We start from the raw sequence: 19,191 nt of genomic DNA on the forward strand, positions 1-19,191 counted from the left end.
TGGTCTAGGATGCAGGTTAATGCCCGTTTCACTCTGCAAATGTTTTTGGAGCATTCAGAACTATCTGAAACAGATTTTGGCCCACCAACATTTTCTGGACTTTAGGGGGTCTAGGATGCCTGTAAACCCCTTTTTTGGACCTTCAAAGTTTTCAACATTTTTGTAGGCTTAAGATGCATTTCAAGTCCTTTTTTTGAGATGCCAACATTTTCTGATCTTTCCGGGATGTAGGATGCATTTTTTGTGCCAAAAATATTTTTGGGAATTTCAGTGGTCTGGGATGTGGGTTAGTGCCACTCTAAGGCTGCAAATGTTTTTGGGACATTCAGAGCTCTCTGACACCGATTTTGGCCCACCAACATTTTCTGGACTTTAGGGGGTCTAGGATGCCTGTAAACCCCTTTTTTCGGCCTCCAAAGGTTTCAACATTTTTGCAGGCCTAAAATGCCTTTTAAGGCCTTTTTTGGGCTGCTAACATATTCTGAGCCTTAGGGGTGTAGGATGCATTTTTCGTGCAAAAAATATTTTTGGGGAATTTCAGTGGTCTAGGATGCAGGTTAATGCCCCTTTCAGGCTGCAAATGTTTTTGGGACATTCAGGGCTCTCTGACACCGATTTTGGCCCACCAACATTTTCTGGACTTTAGGGGGTCTAGGATGCCTGTAAACCCCTTTTTTCGGCCTCCAAAGGTTTCAACATTTTTGCAGGCCTAAAATGCATTTTAAGGCCTTTTTTGGGCTGCTAACATATTCTGAGCCTTAGGGGTGTAGGATGCATTTTTCGTGCAAAAAATATTTTTGGGGAATTTCAGTGGTCTAGGATGCGGCTTAATGCCCCTTTCAGGCTGCAAATCTGTTTGGGACATTCAGAGCTCTCTGACACTGTTTTTGGGCCACAAACATTTTCTGGACTTTAGGAGGTCTAGGATGCCTGTAAACCCCATTTTGGGCCTCCAAAGTTTTCAACATTTTTGCAGGCGTAAAATGCATTTTAAGGCCTTTTTTGGGCTGCTAACATATTCTGAGCTTTCAGGGGTGTAGGATGCATTTTTCCGTGCCACAAATATTTTTGGGAATTTCAGTGGTCTAGGATGCGGCTTAATGCCCCTTTCAGGCTGCAAATGTTTTTGGGACATTCAGAGCTCTCTGACACCGATTTTGGCCCACCAACATTTTCTGGACTTTAGGGGGTCTAGGATGCCTGTACACCCCTTTTTTCGGCCTCCAAAGGTTTCAACATTTTTGCAGGCCTAAAATGCATTTTAAGGCCTTTTTTGGGCTGCTAACATATTCTGAGCCTTAGTGGTGTAGGATGCATTTTTCGTGCAAAAAATATTTTTGGGGAATTTCAGTGGTCTAGGATGCGGGTTAATGCCCCTTTCAGGCTGCAAATGTTTTTGGGACATTCAGGGCTCTCTGACACCATTTTTGGGCCACAACCATTTTCTGGACTTTAGGGGGTCTAGGATGCCTCTAAACTCCTTTTTTCCACCTCCAAAGTTTTCTACATTTTTGCAGGCCTACGATGTAGTTTAAGGCATTTTTGGGCTGCTAACATTTTCAGAACTTTCAGGGGTGTAGTATGCATTTTTTGTGCCAAAAATATTTTTGGGAATTTCAGTGGTCTAGGATGCAGGTTAATGCCCGTTTCACTCTGCAAATGTTTTTGGAGCATTCAGAACTATCTGAAACAGATTTTGGCCCACCAACATTTTCTGGACTTTAGGGGGTCTAGGATGCCTGTAAACCCCTTTTTTGGACCTTCAAAGTTTTCAACATTTTTGTAGGCTTAAGATGCATTTTAAGTCCTTTTTTTGAGATGCCAACATTTTCTGATCTTTCCGGGATGTAGGATGCATTTTTTGTGCCAAAAATATTTTTGGGAATTTCAGTGGTCTGGGATGTGGGTTAGTGCCACTCTAAGGCTGCAAATGTTTTTGGGACATTCAGAGCTCTCTGACACCGATTTTGGCCCACCAACATTTTCTGGACTTTAGGGGGTCTAGGATGCCTGTAAACCCCTTTTTTCGGCCTCCAAAGGTTTCAACATTTTTGCAGGCCTAAAATGCCTTTTAAGGCCTTTTTTGGGCTGCTAACATATTCTGAGCCTTAGGGGTGTAGGATGCATTTTTCGTGCAAAAAATATTTTTGGGGAATTTCAGTGGTCTAGGATGCAGGTTAATGCCCCTTTCAGGCTGCAAATGTTTTTGGGACATTCAGGGCTCTCTGACACCGATTTTGGCCCACCAACATTTTCTGGACTTTAGGGGGTCTAGGATGCCTGTAAACCCCTTTTTTCGGCCTCCAAAGGTTTCAACATTTTTGCAGGCCTAAAATGCATTTTAAGGCCTTTTTTGGGCTGCTAACATATTCTGAGCCTTAGGGGTGTAGGATGCATTTTTCGTGCAAAAAATATTTTTGGGGAATTTCAGTGGTCTAGGATGCGGCTTAATGCCCCTTTCAGGCTGCAAATGTTTTTGGGACATTCAGAGCTCTCTGACACCGATTTTGGCCCACCAACATTTTCTGGACTTTAGGGCGTCTAGGATGCCTGTAAACCCCTTTTTTCGGCCTCCAAAGTTTTCAACATTTTTGCAGGCCTAAAACGCATTTTAAGGCCTTTTTTGGGCTGCTAACATATTCTGAGCATTCAGGGGTGTAGGATGCATTTTTCGTGCCAAAAATATTTTTGGGAATTTCAGTGGTCTAGGATGCGACTTAATGCCCCTTTCAGGCTGCAAATCTGTTTGGGACATTCAGAGCTCTCTGACACTGTTTTTGGGCCACAAACATTTTCTGGACTTTAGGAGGTCTAGGATGCCTGTAAACCCCATTTTGGGCCTCCAAAGTTTTCAACATTTTTGCAGGCGTAAAATGCATTTTAAGGCCTTTTTTGGGCTGCTAACATATTCTGAGCTTTCAGGGGTGTAGGATGCATTTTTCCGTGCCACAAATATTTTTGGGAATTTCAGTGGTCTAGGATGCGGCTTAATGCCCCTTTCAGGCTGCAAATGTTTTTGGGACATTCAGAGCTCTCTGACACCGATTTTGGCCCACCAACATTTTCTGGACTTTAGGGGGTCTAGGATGCCTGTACACCCCTTTTTTCGGCCTCCAAAGGTTTCAACATTTTTGCAGGCCTAAAATGCATTTTAAGGCCTTTTTTGGGCTGCTAACATATTCTGAGCCTTAGGGGTGTAGGATGCATTTTTCGTGCAAAAAATATTTTTGGGGAATTTCAGTGGTCTAGGATGCGGGTTAATGCCCCTTTCAGGCTGCAAATGTTTTTGGGACATTCAGGGCTCTCTGACACCATTTTTGGGCCACAACCATTTTCTGGACTTTAGGGGGTCTAGGATGCCTCTAAACTCCTTTTTTCCACCTCCAAAGTTTTCTACATTTTTGCAGGCCTACAATGTAGTTTAAGGCATTTTTGGGCTGCTAACATTTTCAGAACTTTCAGGGGTGTAGTATGCATTTTTTGTGCCAAAAATATTTTTGGGAATTTCAGTGGTCTAGGATGCAGGTTAATGCCCGTTTCACTCTGCAAATGTTTTTGGAGCATTCAGAACTATCTGAAACAGATTTTGGCCCACCAACATTTTCTGGACTTTAGGGGGTCTAGGATGCCTGTAAACCCCTTTTTTGGACCTTCAAAGTTTTCAACATTTTTGTAGGCTTAAGATGCATTTTAAGTCCTTTTTTTGAGATGCCAACATTTTCTGATCTTTCCGGGATGTAGGATGCATTTTTTGTGCCAAAAATATTTTTGGGAATTTCAGTGGTCTGGGATGTGGGTTAGTGCCACTCTAAGGCTGCAAATGTTTTTGGGACATTCAGAGCTCTCTGACACCGATTTTGGCCCACCAACATTTTCTGGACTTTAGGGGGTCTAGGATGCCTGTAAACCCCTTTTTTCGGCCTCCAAAGTTTTCAACATTTTTGCACACCTAAGAAGCATTTGAAGTCCTTTTTTGAGCTGCCAACATTTTCTGATCTTTCAGGGTTGCAGGATGCATTTTTTGTGCCAAAAATATTTTGGGGAATTTCAGTGGTCTAGGATGCGACTTAATGCCCCTTTCAGGCTGCAAATCTGTTTGGGACATTCAGAGCTCTCTGACACTGTTTTTGGGCCACAAACATTTTCTGGACTTTAGGGGGTCTAGGATGCCTGTAAACCCCTTTTTTGGTCCTTCAAAGTTTTCAACATTTTTGCAGGCCTAAAATGCATTTTAAGGCCTTTTTTGGGCTGCTAACATATTCTGAGCTTCAGGGGTATAGGTTGCATTTTTCATGCCAAAAATATTTTGGGGAATTTCAGTGGTCTAGGATGCGGCTTAATGCCCCTTTCAGGCTGCAAATGTTTTTGGGACATTCAGAGCTCCCTGACACCGATTTTGGCCCACCACCATTTTCTGGACTTTAGGGGGTTGAGGATGCCTGTAAACCCCTTTTTTGGGCCTCCAAAGTTTTCAACATTTTTGCAGGCCTAAAATGCATTTTAAGGCCTTTTTTGGGCTGCTAACATATTCTGAGCTTTCAGGGGCGTAGGATGCATTTTTCGTGCAAAAAATATTTTTGGGAATTTCAGTGGTCTAGGATGCGGGTTAATGCCCCTTTCATGCTGCAAATGTTTTTGGGACATTCAGGGCTCTCTGACACCATTTTTGGGCCACCAACATTTTCTGGACTTTAGGGGGTGTAGGATGCCTGTAAACCCCTTTTTTCCACCTCCAAAGTTATCAACATTTTTGCAAGCCTAAAATGCACTTTAAGGCATTTTTGTGCTGCTAACATTTTCAGAACTTTCAGGGGTGTAGTATGCATTTTTCGTGCAAAAAATATATTTTGGAATTTCAGTGGTCTAGGATGCGGGTTAATGCCCCTTTCAGGCTGCAAATGTTTTTGGGACATTCAGGGCTCTCTGACACCATTTTTGGGCCACCAACATTTTCTGGACTTTACGGGGTCTAGGATGCCTGTAAACACCTTTTTTCGGCCTCCAAAGTTTTCAACATTTTTGCAGGCCTAAAATGCATTTTAAGGCCTTTTTTGGGCTGCTAACATATTCTGAGCTTTCAGGGGTGTAGGATGCATTTTTCGTGCAAAAATATTTTTGGGAATTTCAGTGGTCTAGGATGCGGGTTAATACCCCTTTCAGGCTGCAAATGTTTTTGGGAACTCAGGGCTCTCTGACACCATTTTAGGTCCGCAATCATTTTCTGGACTTCAGGGGGTCTAGGATGCCTGTTACCCCTTTTTTGGGCCTCCAAAGTTTTCAACATTTTTGCAGGCCTAAAATGCATTTTAAGGGCTTTTTTTTGTTGCTAACATATTCTGAGCTTCAGGTGTATAGGTTGCATGTTTCATGCCAAAAATATTTAGGGGAATTTCAGTGGTTAGGATGCGGCTTAATGCCCCTTTCAGGCTGCAAATGTTTTTGAAACATTCAGGGCTCTCTGACACCATTTTTGGGCCACCAACATTTTCTGGAGTTTAGGGGGTCTAGGATGCCTGTAAACCCCTTTTTTGTTCCTTCAACGTTTTCAACATTTTTGCAGGCCTAAAATGCATTTTAAGGCCTTTTTTGTGCTGCTAACATATTCTGAGCTTTCAGGGGTGTAGGATGCATTTTTTTTCTTGCCAAAAATATTATTGGGAATTTCAGTGGTCTAGGATGCGGGTTAATGCCCCTTTCAGGCTGACAATGTTGTTGGGACATTCAGAGCTCTCTGACACAGATTTTGGCCCACGAACATTTTCTGGACTTAGAGGGTCTAGGATGCCTCTAAACCCCTTTTTGCCACCTCCAAAGTTTTCTACATTTTTGCAGGCCTAAGATGCACTTTAAGGCATTTTTGGGCTGCTAACATTTTCAGAACTTTCAGGGGTGTAGTATGCATTTTTTGTGCCAAAAATATTTTTGGGAATTTCAGTGGTCTAGTATGCGGGTTAATGCCTGTTTCACTCTGCAAATGTTTTTGGGACATTCAGGGCTCTCTGACACAATTTTTGGGCCACCAACATCTTCTGGACTTTAGGGGGTCTAGGATGCCTGTAAACCCCTTTTTTGGTCCTTCAACGTTTTCAACATTTTTGCAGGCCTAAAATGCATTTTAAGGCATTTTTGGGCTGCTAACATTTTCAGAACTTTCAGGGGTGTAGTATGCATTTTTTGTGCCAAAAATATTTTTGGGAATTTCAGTGGTCTAGGATACGGGTTAATGCGCCTTTCAGGCTGTAAATGTTTTTGGGACATTCAGGGCTCTCTGACACCATTTTTGGCCCACCAACATTTTCTGGACTTTAGGGGGTCTAGGATGCCTGTAAACCCCTTTTTTCGGCCTCCAAAGGTTTCAACATTTTTGCAGGCCTAAAATGCATTTTAAGGCCTTTTTTGGGCTGCTAACATATTCTGAGCCTTAGGGATGTAGGATGCATTTTTCGTGCAAAAAATATTTTTGAGGAATTTCAGTGGTATAGGATGCGGGTTAATGCCCCTTTCAGGCTGCAAATGTTTTTGGGACATTCAGGGCTCTCTGACACCGATTTTGGCCCACCAACATTTTCTGGACTTTAGGGGGTCTAGGATGCCTGTAAACCCCTTTTTTCCACCTCCAAAGTTTTCTACATTTTTGCAGGCCTACGATGTACTTTAAGGCATTTTTGGGCTGCTAACATTTTCAGAACTTTCAGGGGTGTAGTATGCATTTTTTGTGCCAAAAATATTTTTGGGAATTTCAGTGGTCTAGGATGCAGGTTAATGCCCGTTTCACTCTGCAAATGTTTTTGGAGCATTCAGAACTCTCTGAAACAGATTTTGGCCCACCAACATTTTCTGGACTTTAGGGGGTCTAGGATGCCTGTAAACCCCTTTTTTGGACCTTCAAAGTTTTCAACATTTTTGTAGGCTTAAGATGCATTTTAAGTCCTTTTTTTGAGATGCCAACATTTTCTGATCTTTCCGGGATGTAGGATGCATTTTTTGTGCCAAAAATATTTTTGGGAATTTCAGTGGTCTGGGATGTGGGTTAGTGCCACTCTAAGGCTGCAAATGTTTTTGGGACATTCAGAGCTCTCTGACACCGATTTTGGCCCACCAACATTTTCTGGACTTTAGGGGGTCTAGGATGCCTGTAAACCCCTTTTTTCGGCCTCCAAAGTTTTCAACATTTTTGCACACCTAAGAAGCATTTGAAGTCCTTTTTTTGAGCTGCCAACATTTTCTGATCTTTCAGGGTTGTAGGATGCATTTTTTGTGCCAAAAATATTTTGGGGAATTTCAGTGGTCTAGGATGCGACTTAATGCCCCTTTCAGGCTGCAAATCAGTTTGGGACATTCAGAGCTCTCTGACACTGTTTTTGGGCCACAAACATTTTCTGGACTTTAGGGGGTCTAGGATGCCTGTAAACCCCTTTTTTGGGCCTCCAAAGTTTTCAACATTTTTGCAGGCCTAAAATGCATTTTAAGGCCTTTTTTGGGCTGCTAACATATTCTGAGCTTTCAGGGGCGTAGGATGCATTTTTCGTGCAAAAAATATTTTTGGGAATTTCAGTGGTCTAGGATGCGGGTTAATGCCCCTTTCATGCTGCAAATGTTTTTGGGACATTCAGGGCTCTCTGACACCATTTTTGGGCCACCAACATTTTCTGGACTTTAGGGGGTGTAGGGTGCCTGTAAACCCCTTTTTTCCACCTCCAAAGTTATCAACATTTTTGCAAGCCTAAAATGCACTTTAAGGCATTTTTGTGCTGCTAACATTTTCAGAACTTTCAGGGGTGTAGTATGCATTTTTTGTGCCAAAAATATTTTGGGGAATTTCAGTGGTCTAGGATGCAACTTAATGCCCCTTTCAGGCTGCAAATCTGTTTGGGACATGCAGAGCTCTCTGACACTGTTTTTGGGCCACCAACATTTTCTGGACTTTAGGGGGTCTAGGATGTCTGTAAACTCCTTTTTTGGGCCTCCAAAGTTTTCAACATTTTTGCAGGCCTAAAATGCATTTTAAGGCCTTTTTTGGGCTGCTAACATATTCTGAGCCTTAGGGGTGACAGATGCATTTTTCGTGCAAAAAATATTTTTTGGAATTTCAGTGGTCTAGGATGCGGGTTAATGCCCCTTTCAGGCTGCAAATGTTTTTGGGACATTCAGGGCTCTCTGACACCATTTTTGGGCCACCAACATTTTCTGGACTTTACGGCGTCTAGGATGCCTGTAAACACCTTTTTTCTGCCTCCAAAGTTTTCAACATTTTTGCAGGCCTAAAATGCATTTTAAGGCCTTTTTTGGGCTGCTAACATATTCTGAGCTTTCAGGGGTGTAGGATGCATTTTTCATGCCAAAAATATTTTGGAGAATTTCAGTGGTCTAGGATGTGGCTTAATGCCCCTTTCAGGCTGCAAATGTTTTTGGGACATTCAGAGCACTCTGACACCGCTTTTGGCCCAACAACATTTTCTGGACTTTAGGGGGTCTAGGATGCCTGTAAACCCCTTTTTTCGGCCTCCAAAGGTTTCAACATTTTTGCAGGCCTAAAATGCATTTTAAGGCCTTTTTTGGGCTGCTAACATATTCTGAGCCTTAGGGGTGTAGGATGCATTTTTCGTGCAAAAAATATTTTTGGGAATTTCAGTGGTCTAGGATGCGGGTTAATACCCCTTTCAGGCTGCAAATGTTTTTGGGAATTCAGGGCTCTCTGAAACCATTTTTGAGCCACAATCATTTTCTGGACTTTAGGGGTCTAGGATGCCTGTACCCTCTTTTTTGGGCCTCCAAAGTTTTCAACATTTTTGCAGACCTAAAATGCATGTTAAGGTCTTTTTTGGGCTGCTAACATATTCTGAGCTTCAGCGGTATAGGTTGCATTTTTCATGCCAAAAATATTTTGGAGAATTTCAATGGTCTAGGATGCGGCTTAATGCCCCTTTCAGGCTGCAAATGTTTTTGGGACATTCAGAGCTCTCTGACACCGATTTTGGCCCACCAACATTTTCTGGACTTTAGGGGGTCTAGGATGCCTGGAAACCCCTTTTTTGGTCCTTCAAAGTTTTCAACATTTTTGCAGGCCTAAAATGCATTTTAAGGCCTTTTTTGGGCTGCTAACATATTCTGAGCTTCAGGGGTATAGGTTGCATTTTTCATGCCAAAAATATTTTGGGGAATTTCAGTGGTCTAGGATGCGGCTTAATGCCCATTTCAGGCTGCAAATGTTTTTGGGACATTCAGAGCTCCCTGACACCGATTTTTGGCCCACCACCATTTTCTGGACTTTAGGGGGTTGAGGATGCCTGTAAACCCCTTTTTTGGGCCTCCAAAGTTTTCAACATTTTTGCAGGCCTAAAATGCATTTTAAGGCCTTTTTTGGGCTGCTAACATATTCTGAGCCTTAGGGGTGACAGATGCATTTTTCGTGCAAAAAATATTTTTTGGAATTTCAGTGGTCTAGGATGTGGCTTAATGCCCCTTTCAGGCTGCAAATGTTTTTGGGACATTCAGAGCTCTCTGACACCGCTTTTGGTCCACCAACATTTTCTGGACTTTAGGGGGTCTAGGATGCCTGTAAACCCCTTTTTTCGGCCTCCAAAGGTTTCAACATTTTTGCAGGCCTAAAATGCATTTTAAGGCCTTTTTTGGGCTGCTAACATATTCTGAGCCTTAGGGGTGTAGGATGTATTTTTCGTGCAAAAAATATTTTTGGGAATTTCAGTGGTCTAGGATGCGGGTTAATACCCCTTTCAGGCTGCAAATGTTTTTGGGAATTCAGGGCTCTCTGACACCATTTTTGAGCCACAATCATTTTCTGGACTTTAGGGGGTCTAGGATGCTTTACCCTCTTTTTTGGGCCTCCAAAGTTTTCAACATTTTTGCAGACCTAAAATGCATGTTAAGGTCTTTTTTGGGCTGCTAACATATTCTGAGCTTCAGCGGTATAGGTTGCATTTTTCATGCCAAAAATATTTTGGAGAATTTCTGTGGTCTAGGATGCGGCTTAATGCCCCTTTCAGGCTGCAAATGTTTTTGGGACATTCAGAGCTCTCTGACACCGATTTTGGCCCACCAACATTTTCTGGACTTTAGGGGGTCTAGGATGCCTGTAAACCCCTTTTTTGGGCCTCCAAAATTTTCAACATTTTTGCAGGCGTAAAATGCATTTTAAGGCCTTTTTTGGGCTGCTAACATATTCTGAGCCTTAGCGGTGTAGGATGCATTTTTCGTGCAAAAAATATTTTTGGGAATTTCAGTGGTCTAGGATGCAACTTAATGCCCCTTTCAGGCTGCAAATCTGTTTGGGACATGCAGAGCTCTCTGACACTGTTTTTGGGCCACCAACATTTTCTGGACTTTAGGGGGTCTAGGATGTCTGTAAACCCCTTTTTTGGGCCTCCAAAGTTTTCAACATTTTTGCAGGCCTAAAATGCATTTTAAGGCCTTTTTTGGGCTGCTAACATATTCTGAGCTTTCAGGGGTGTAGGATGCATTTTTCATGCCAAAAATATTTTGGAGAATTTCAGTGGTCTAGGATGTGGCTTAATGCCCCTTTCAGGCTGCAAATGTTTTTGGGACATTCAGAGCTCTCTGACACCGCTTATGGTCCACCAACATTTTCTGGACTTTAGGGGGTCTAGGATGCCTGTAAACCCCTTTTTTCGGCCTCCAAAGGTTTCAACATTTTTGCAGGCCTAAAATGCATTTTAAGGCCTTTTTTGGGCTGCTAACATATTCTGAGCCTTAGGGGTATAGGATGCATTTTTCGTGCAAAAAATATTTTTGGGAATTTCAGTGGTCTAGGATGCGGGTTAATACCCCTTTCAGGCTGCAAATGTTTTTGGGAATTCAGGGCTCTCTGACACCATTTTTGAGCCACAATCATTTTCTGGACTTTAGGGGGTCTAGGATGCCTGTACCCTCTTTTTTGGGCCTCCAAAGTTTTCAACATTTTTGCAGACCTAAAATGCATGTTAAGGTCTTTTTTGGGCTGCTAACATATTCTGAGCTTCAGCGGTATAGGTTGCATTTTTCATGCCAAAAATATTTTGGAGAATTTCAGTGGTCTAGGATGCGGCTTAATGCCCCTTTCAGGCTGCAAATGTTTTTGGGACATTCAGAGCTCTCTGACACCGATTTTGGCCCACCAACATTTTCTGGACTTTAGGGGGTCTAGGATGCCTGTAAACCCCTTTTTTGGGCCTCCAAAATTTTCAACATTTTTGCAGGCGTAAAATGCATTTTAAGGCCTTTTTTGGGCTGCTAACATATTCTGAGCCTTAGCGGTGTAGGATGCATTTTTCGTGCAAAAAATATTTTTGGGAATTTCAGTGGTCTAGGATGCAACTTAATGCCCCTTTCAGGCTGCAAATCTGTTTGGGACATGCAGAGCTCTCTGACACTGTTTCTGGGCCACCAACATTTTCTGGACTTTAGGGGGTCTAGGATGTCTGTAAACCCCTTTTTTGGGCCTCCAAAGTTTTCAACATTTTTGCAGGCCTAAAATGCATTTTAAGGCCTTTTTTGGGCTGCTAACATATTCTGAGCCTTGGGGGTGACGGATGCATTTTTCGTGCAAAAAATATTTTTTGGAATTTCAGTGGTCTAGGATGCGGGTTAATGCCCCTTTCAGGCTGCAAATGTTTTTGGGACATTCAGAGCTCTCTGACACCGATTTTGGCCCACCAACATTTTCTGGAATTTAGGGGGTCTAGGATGCCTGTAAACCCCTTTTTTCCACCTCCAAAGTTTTCTAAATTTTCTCAGGCCTAAAATGCACTTTAAGGCATTTGTGGGCTGCTAACATTTTCAGAACTTTCAGGGGTGTAGTATTCATTTTTTTTTGCCAAAAATATTTTTGGGAATGTCAGTGGTCTAGGATGGGGGTTAATGCCCATTTCACTCTGCAAATGTTGTTGGGACATTCAGGGCTCTCTGACACCATTTTTGGGCCACCAACATTTTCTGGACTTTAGGGGGTCTAAGATGCCTGTAAACCCCTTTTTTGTTCCTTCAAAGTTTTCAACATTTTTGCATGTTAAGGCCTTTTTTGGGCTGCTAACATATTCTGAGCTTCAGGGGTGTAGGATGCATTTTTCGTGCAAAAAATGTTTTTGGGAATTTCAGTGGTCTAGGATGCGAGTTAATGCCCCTTTCAGGCTCACAATGTTTTTGGGACATTCAGAGCTCTCTGACACAGATTTTGGCCCACCAACATTTTCTGGACTTTAGGGGGTCTAGGATGCCTGTAAACCCCTTTTTTCGGCCTCCAAAGTTTTCAACATTTGTGCAGGCCTAAGAAGCATTTTAAGTCCTTTTTTTGAGCTGCCAAGATTTTCTGATCTTTCAGGGTTGTAGGATGCATTTTTCGTGCAAAAAATATTTTTGGGCATTTCAGTGATCTAGGATGCGGGTTAATGCCCCTTTCAGGCTGCAAATGTTTTTGGGACATTCAGGGCTCTCTGACACCATTTTTGGGCCACCAACATTTTCTGGACTTTACAGGGTCTAGGATGCCTGTAAACACCTTTTTTCGGCCTCCAAAGTTTTCAACATTTTTGCAGGCCTAAAATGCATTTTAAGGCCTTTTTTGGGCTGCTAACATATTCTGAGCTTTCAGGGGTGTAGGATGCATTTTTCATGCCAAAAATATTTTGGAGAATTTCAGTGGTCTAGGATGTGGCTTAATGCCCCTTTCAGGCTGCAAATGTTTTTGGGACATTCAGAGCTCTCTGACACCGCTTTTGGTCCACCAACATTTTCTGGACTTTAGGGGGTCTAGGATGCCTGTAAACCCCTTTTTTCGGCCTCCAAAGGTTTCAACATTTTTGCAGGCCTAAAATGCATTTTAAGGCCTTTTTTGGGCTGCTAACATATTCTGAGCCTTAGGGGTGTAGGATGTATTTTTCGTGCAAAAAATATTTTTGGGAATTTCAGTGGTCTAGGATGCGGGTTAATACCCCTTTCAGGCTGCAAATGTTTTTGGGAATTCAGGGCTCTCTGACACCATTTTTGAGCCACAATCATTTTCTGGACTTTAGGGGGTCTAGGATGCTTTACCCTCTTTTTTGGGCCTCCAAAGTTTTCAACATTTTTGCAGACCTAAAATGCATGTTAAGGTCTTTTTTGGGCTGCTAACATATTCTGAGCTTCAGCGGTATAGGTTGCATTTTTCATGCCAAAAATATTTTGGAGAATTTCTGTGGTCTAGCATGCGGCTTAATGCCCCTTTCAGGCTGCAAATGTTTTTGGGACATTCAGAGCTCTCTGACACCGATTTTGGCCCACCAACATTTTCTGGACTTCAGGGGGTCTAGGATGCCTGTAAACCCCTTTTTTGGGCCTCCAAAATTTTCAACATTTTTGCAGGCGTAAAAAGCATTTTAAGGCCTTTTTTGGGCTGCTAACATATTCTGAGCCTTAGCGGTGTAGGATGCATTTTTCGTGCAAAAAATATTTTTGGGAATTTCAGTGGTCTAGGATGCAACTTAATGCCCCTTTCAGGCTGCAAATCTGTTTGGGACATGCAGAGCTCTCTGACACTCTTTTTGGGCCACCAACATTTTCTGGACTTTAGGGGGTCTAGGATGTCTGTAAACCCCTTTTTTGGGCCTCCAAAGTTTTCAACATTTTTGCAGGCCTAAAATGCATTTTAAGGCCTTTTTTGGGCTGCTAACATATTCTGAGCTTTCAGGGGTGTAGGATGCATTTTTCATGCCAAAAATATTTTGGAGAATTTCAGTGGTCTAGGACGTGGCTTAATGCCCCTTTCAGGCTGCAAATGTTTTTGGGACATTCAGAGCTCTCTGACACCGCTTTTGGTCCACCAACATTTTCTGGACTTTAGGGGGTCTAGGATGCCTGTAAACATCTTTTTTCGGCCTCCAAAGGTTTCAACATTTTTGCAGGCCTTAAATGCATTTTAAGGCCTTTTTTGGGCTGCTAACATATTCTGAGCCTTAGGGGTGTAGGATGCATTTTTCGTGCAAAAAATATTTTTGGGAATTTCAGTGGTCTAGGATGCGGGTTAATACCCCTTTCAGGCTGCAAATGTTTTTGGGAATTCAGGGCTCTCTGACACCATTTTTGAGCCACAATCATTTTCTGGACTTTAGGGGGTCTAGGATGCCTGTACCCTCTTTTCTCTTTTTTGGGCCTCCAAAGTTTTCAACATTTTTGCAGACCTAAAATGCATGTTAAGGTCTTTTTTGGGCTGCTAACATATTCTGAGCTTCAGCGGTATAGGTTGCATTTTTCATGCCAAAAATATTTTGGAGAATTTCAGTGGTCTAGGATGCGGCTTAATGCCCCTTTCAGGCTGCAAATGTTTTTGGGACAATCAGAGCTCTCTGACACCGATTTTGGCCCACCAACATTTTCTGGACTTTAGGGGGTCTAGGATGCCTGTAAACCCCTTTTTTGGGCCTCCAAAATTTTCAACATTTTTGCAGGCGTAAAATGCATTTTAAGGCCTTTTTTGGGCTGCTAACATATTCTGAGCCTTAGCGGTGTAGGATGCATTTTTCGTGCAAAAAATATTTTTGGGAATTTCAGTGGTCTAGGATGCAACTTAATGCCCCTTTCAGGCTGCAAATCTGTTTGCGACATGCAGAGCTCTCTGACACTGTTTTTGGGCCACCAACATTTTCTGGACTTTAGGGGGTCTAGGATGTCTGTAAACCCCTTTTTTGGGCCTCTAAAGTTTTCAACATTTTTGCAGGCCTAAAATGCATTTTAAGGCCTTTTTTGGGCTGCTAACATATTCTGAAACTTGGGGGTGACGGATGCATTTTTCGAGCAAAAAATATTTTTGGGAATTTCAGTGGTCTAGGATGCGGGTTAATGCCCCTTTCAGGCTGCAAATGTTTTTGGGACATTCAGAGCTCTCTGACACCGATTTTGGCCCACCAACATTTTCTGGACTTTAGGGGGTCTAGGATGCCTGTAAACCCCTTTTTCCCACCTCCAAAGTTTTCTAAATTTTCTCAGGCCTAAAATGCACTTTAAGGCATTTGTGGGCTGCTAACATTTTCAGAACTTTCAGGGGTGTAGTATTCATTTTTTGTGCCAAAAATATTTTTGGGAATGTCAGTGGTCTAGGATGGGGGTTAATGCCCATTTCACTCTGCAAATGTTGTTGGGACATTCAGGGCTCTCTGACACCATTTTTGGGCCACCAACATTTTCTGGACTTTAGGGGGTCTAAGATGCCTGTAAACCCCTTTTTTGGTCCTTGAAAGTTTTCAATATTTTTGCATGTTAAGGCCTTTTTTGGGCTGCTAACATATTCTGAGCTTCAGGGGTGTAGGATGCATTTTTCGTGCAAAAAATGTTTTTGGGAATTTCAGTGGTCTAGGATGCGAGTTAATGCCCCTTTCAGGCTCACAATGTTTTTGGGACATTCAGAGCTCTCTGACACAGATTTTGGCCCACCAACATTTTCTGGACTTTAGGGGGTCTAGGATGCCTGTAAACCCCTTTTTTCGGCCTCCAAAGTTTTCAACATTTGTGCAGGCCTAAGAAGCATTTTAAGTCCTTTTTTTGAGCTGCCAAGATTTTCTGATCTTTCAGGGTTGTAGGATGCATTTTTCGTGCAAAAAATATTTTTGGGCATTTCAGTGATCTAGGATGCGGGTTAATGGCCCTTTCTGGCTGCAAATGGTTTTGGGACATTCAGGGCTCTCTGACACCATTTTTGGGCCAACAACATTTTCTGGACTTTAGGGGGTCTAGGATGCCTGTAAACCCCTTTTTTGGGCCTCCAAAGTTTTCAACATTTTTGCAGGCCTAAAATGCATTTTAAGGCCTTTTTTGGGCTGCTAACATATTCTGAGCTTTCAGGGGTGTAGGATGCATTTTTCATGCCAAAAATATTTTGGAGAATTTCAGCGGTCTAGGATGCGGCTTAATGCCCCTTTCAGGCTGCAAATGTTTTTGGGACATTCAGAGCTCTCTGACACCGATTTTAGCCCACCAACATTTTCTGGACTTTAGGGGGTCTAGGATGCCTGTAAACCCCTTTTTTCGGACTCCAAAGGTTTCAACATTTTTGCAGGCCTAAAATGCATTTTAAGGCCTTTTTTGGGCTGCTAACATATTCTGAGCCTTAGGGGTGTAGGATGCATTTTTCGTGCAAAAAATATTTTTGGGAATTTCAGTGGTCTAGGATGCGGGTTAATACCCCTTTCAGGCTGCAAATGTTTTTGGGAATTCAGGGCTCTCTGACACCATTTTTGAGCCACAATCATTTTCTGGACTTTAGGGGGTCTAGGATGCCTGTACCCTCTTTTTTGGGCCTCCAAAGTTTTCAACATTTTTGCAGACCTAAAATGCATTTCATGGCCTTTTTGGGCTGCTAACATATTCTGATCTTTCAGGGTTGTAGGATGCATTTTTCGTGCAAAAAAAAAAAAATATTTTTGGTAATTTCAGTGATCTAGGATGCGGGTTAATGCCCCTTTCAGTCTGCAAATGTTTTTGGGACATTCAGGGCTCTCTGACACCATTTTTGGGCCACCAACATTTTCTGGACTTTAGGGGGTCTAGGATGCCTGTAAACCCCTTTTTTGGTCCTTCAAAGTTTTCAACATTTTTGCAGGCTTAAGATGCACTTTAAGGCATTTGTGGGCTGCTAACATTTTCAGAACTTTCAGGGGTGTAGTATGCATTTTTTGTGCCAAAATTATTTTGAGGAATTTCAGTGGTCTAGGATGCGACTTAATGCACCTTTCAGGCTGCAAATCTGTTTGGGACATTCAGAGCTCTCTGACACTGTTTTTGGGCCACCAACATTTTCTGGACTTTAGGGGGTCTAGGATGTCTGTAAACCCCTTTTTTGGGCCTCCAAAGTTTTCAACATTTTTGCAGGCCTAAAATGCATTTTAAGGCCTTTTTTGGGCTGCTAACATATTCTGAGCTTTCAGGGGTGTAGGATGCATTTTTCATGCCAAAAATATTTTGGAGAATTTCAGCGGTCTAGGATGTGGCTTAATGCCCCTTTCAGGCTGCAAATGTTTTTGGGACATTCAGAGCTCTCTGACACCGATTTTGGCCCACCAACATTTTCTGGACTTTAGGGGGTCTAGGATGCCTGTAAACCCCTTTTTTCGGACTTGAAAGGTTTCAACATTTTTGCAGGCCTAAAATGCATTTTAAGGCCTTTTTTTGGGCTGCTAACATATTCTGAGCCTTAGGGGTGTAGGATGCATTTTTCGTGCAAAAAATATTTTTGCGAATTTCAGTGGTCTAGGATGCGGGTTAATACCCCTTTCAGGCTGCAAATGTTTTTGGGAATTCAGGGCTCTCTGACACCATTTTTGGGCCAACAACATTTTCTGGACTTTAGGGGGTCTAGGATGCCTGTAAACCCCTTATTTGGTCCTTCAAAGTTTTCAACATTTTTGCAGGCCTAAAATGCATTTAAAGGCCTTTTTTTGGGCTGCTAACATATTCTGAGCTTTCAGGGGTGTAGGATGTATTTTTCGTGACAAAAATATTTTTGGGAATTTCATTGGTCTAGGATGCGGGTTAATGCCCCTTTGAGGCTACAAATGTTTTTGGGACATTCAGAGCTCTCTGACACCGATTTTGGCCCACCAACATTTTCTGGACTTTAGGGGGTCTAGGATGCCTCTAAACCCCTTTTTTCCACCTCCAAAGTTTTCTACATTTTTGCAGGCCTGAGATGCATTTTAAGGCATTTTTGGGCTGCTAACATATTCTGAGCTTTCAGGGGTGTAGGATGCATTTTTCGTGTCAAAAATATGTTTGGGAATTTCAGTGATCTAGGATGCGGGTTAATGCCCGTTTCGCTCTGCAAATGTTTTTGGGACATTCAGGGCTCTCTGACACCATTTTTGGGCCACCAACATTTTCTGGACTTTAGGGGGTCTAGGATGCCTGTAAACCCCTTTTTTGGTCCTTCAAAGTTTTCAACATTTTTGCAGGCCTAAAATGCATTTTAAGGCATTTTTGGGCTGCTAACATTTTGAGAACTTTCAGGGGTGAAGTATGCATTTTTTGTGCCAAAAATATTTTTGGGAATTTCAGTGGTCTAGGATACGGGTTAATGCCCCTTTGAGGCTGCAAATGTTTTTGGGACATTCAGAGCTCTCTGACACAGATTTTGGCCCACCAACATTTTCTGGACTTTAGGGGGTCTAGGATGACTGTAAACCCCTTTTTTGGGCCTCCAAAGTTTTCAACTATTTTGCAGGCCTAAAATGCATTTTAAGGGTTTTTTTGGGCTGCTAACATATTCTGAGCTTCAGGGGTGTAGGATGCATTTTTCATGCCAAAAATATTTTTGGGAATTTCAGTGACCTAGAATGCGGGTTAATGCCCCTTTGAGGTTGCAAATGTTTTTGGAACATTCAGAGCTCTCTGACACAGATTTTGGCCCGCCAACATTTTCTGGACTTTAGGGGGTCTAGGATGCCTCTGAACCCCTTTTTTCCATCTGCAAAGTTTTCAACATTTTTGCAGGCCTAAAATGCATTTTAGGGCATTTTTGGGCAGCTAACATTTTCAGAACTTTCAGGGGTGTAGTATGCATTTTTTGTGCCAAAAATATTTTTGGGAATTTCAGTGGTCTAGGATGCGGGTTAATGCCCTTTTCATTCTGCAAATGTTTTTGGGGCATTCAGAGCTCTCTGACACAGATTTTGGCCCACCAACATTTTCTGGACTTTAGGGGGTCTCGGATGCCTGTAAACCCCTTTTTTGGTCCTTCAAAGTTTTCAACATTTTTGCAGGCCTAAAATGCATTTTAAGGCCCTTTTTGGGCTGCTAACATATTCTGAGCTTTCAGGGGTGTAGGATGCATTTTTCGTGCCAAAAATATTTTTGGGAATTTCAGTGTTCTGGGATGTGGGTTAGTGCCACTTTCAAGCTGCAAATGTTTTTGGGACATTCAGAGCTCTCTGACACCGAGTTTGGCCCACCAACATTTTCTGGACTTTAGGGGGTCTCGGATGCCTGTAAACCCCTTTTTTGGTCCTTCAAAGTTTTCAACATTTTTGCAGGCCTAAAATGCATTTTAAGGCCCTTTTTGGGCTGCTAACATATTCTGAGCTTTCAGGGGTGTAGGATGCATTTTTTCGTGCCAAAAATATTTTTGGGAATTTCAGTGGTCTAGGATGCAGGTTAATGCCCCTTTCAGGCTGCAAATGTTTTTGGGACATTCAGGGCTCTCTGACACAATTTTTG

Source organism: Ambystoma mexicanum, chromosome 7p, assembly GCF_040938575.1.
Source record: "Ambystoma mexicanum isolate Mex_15411 chromosome 7p, UKY_AmexF1_1, whole genome shotgun sequence".
In the NCBI taxonomy this organism is placed as follows: Eukaryota; Metazoa; Chordata; class Amphibia; order Caudata; family Ambystomatidae; genus Ambystoma; species Ambystoma mexicanum.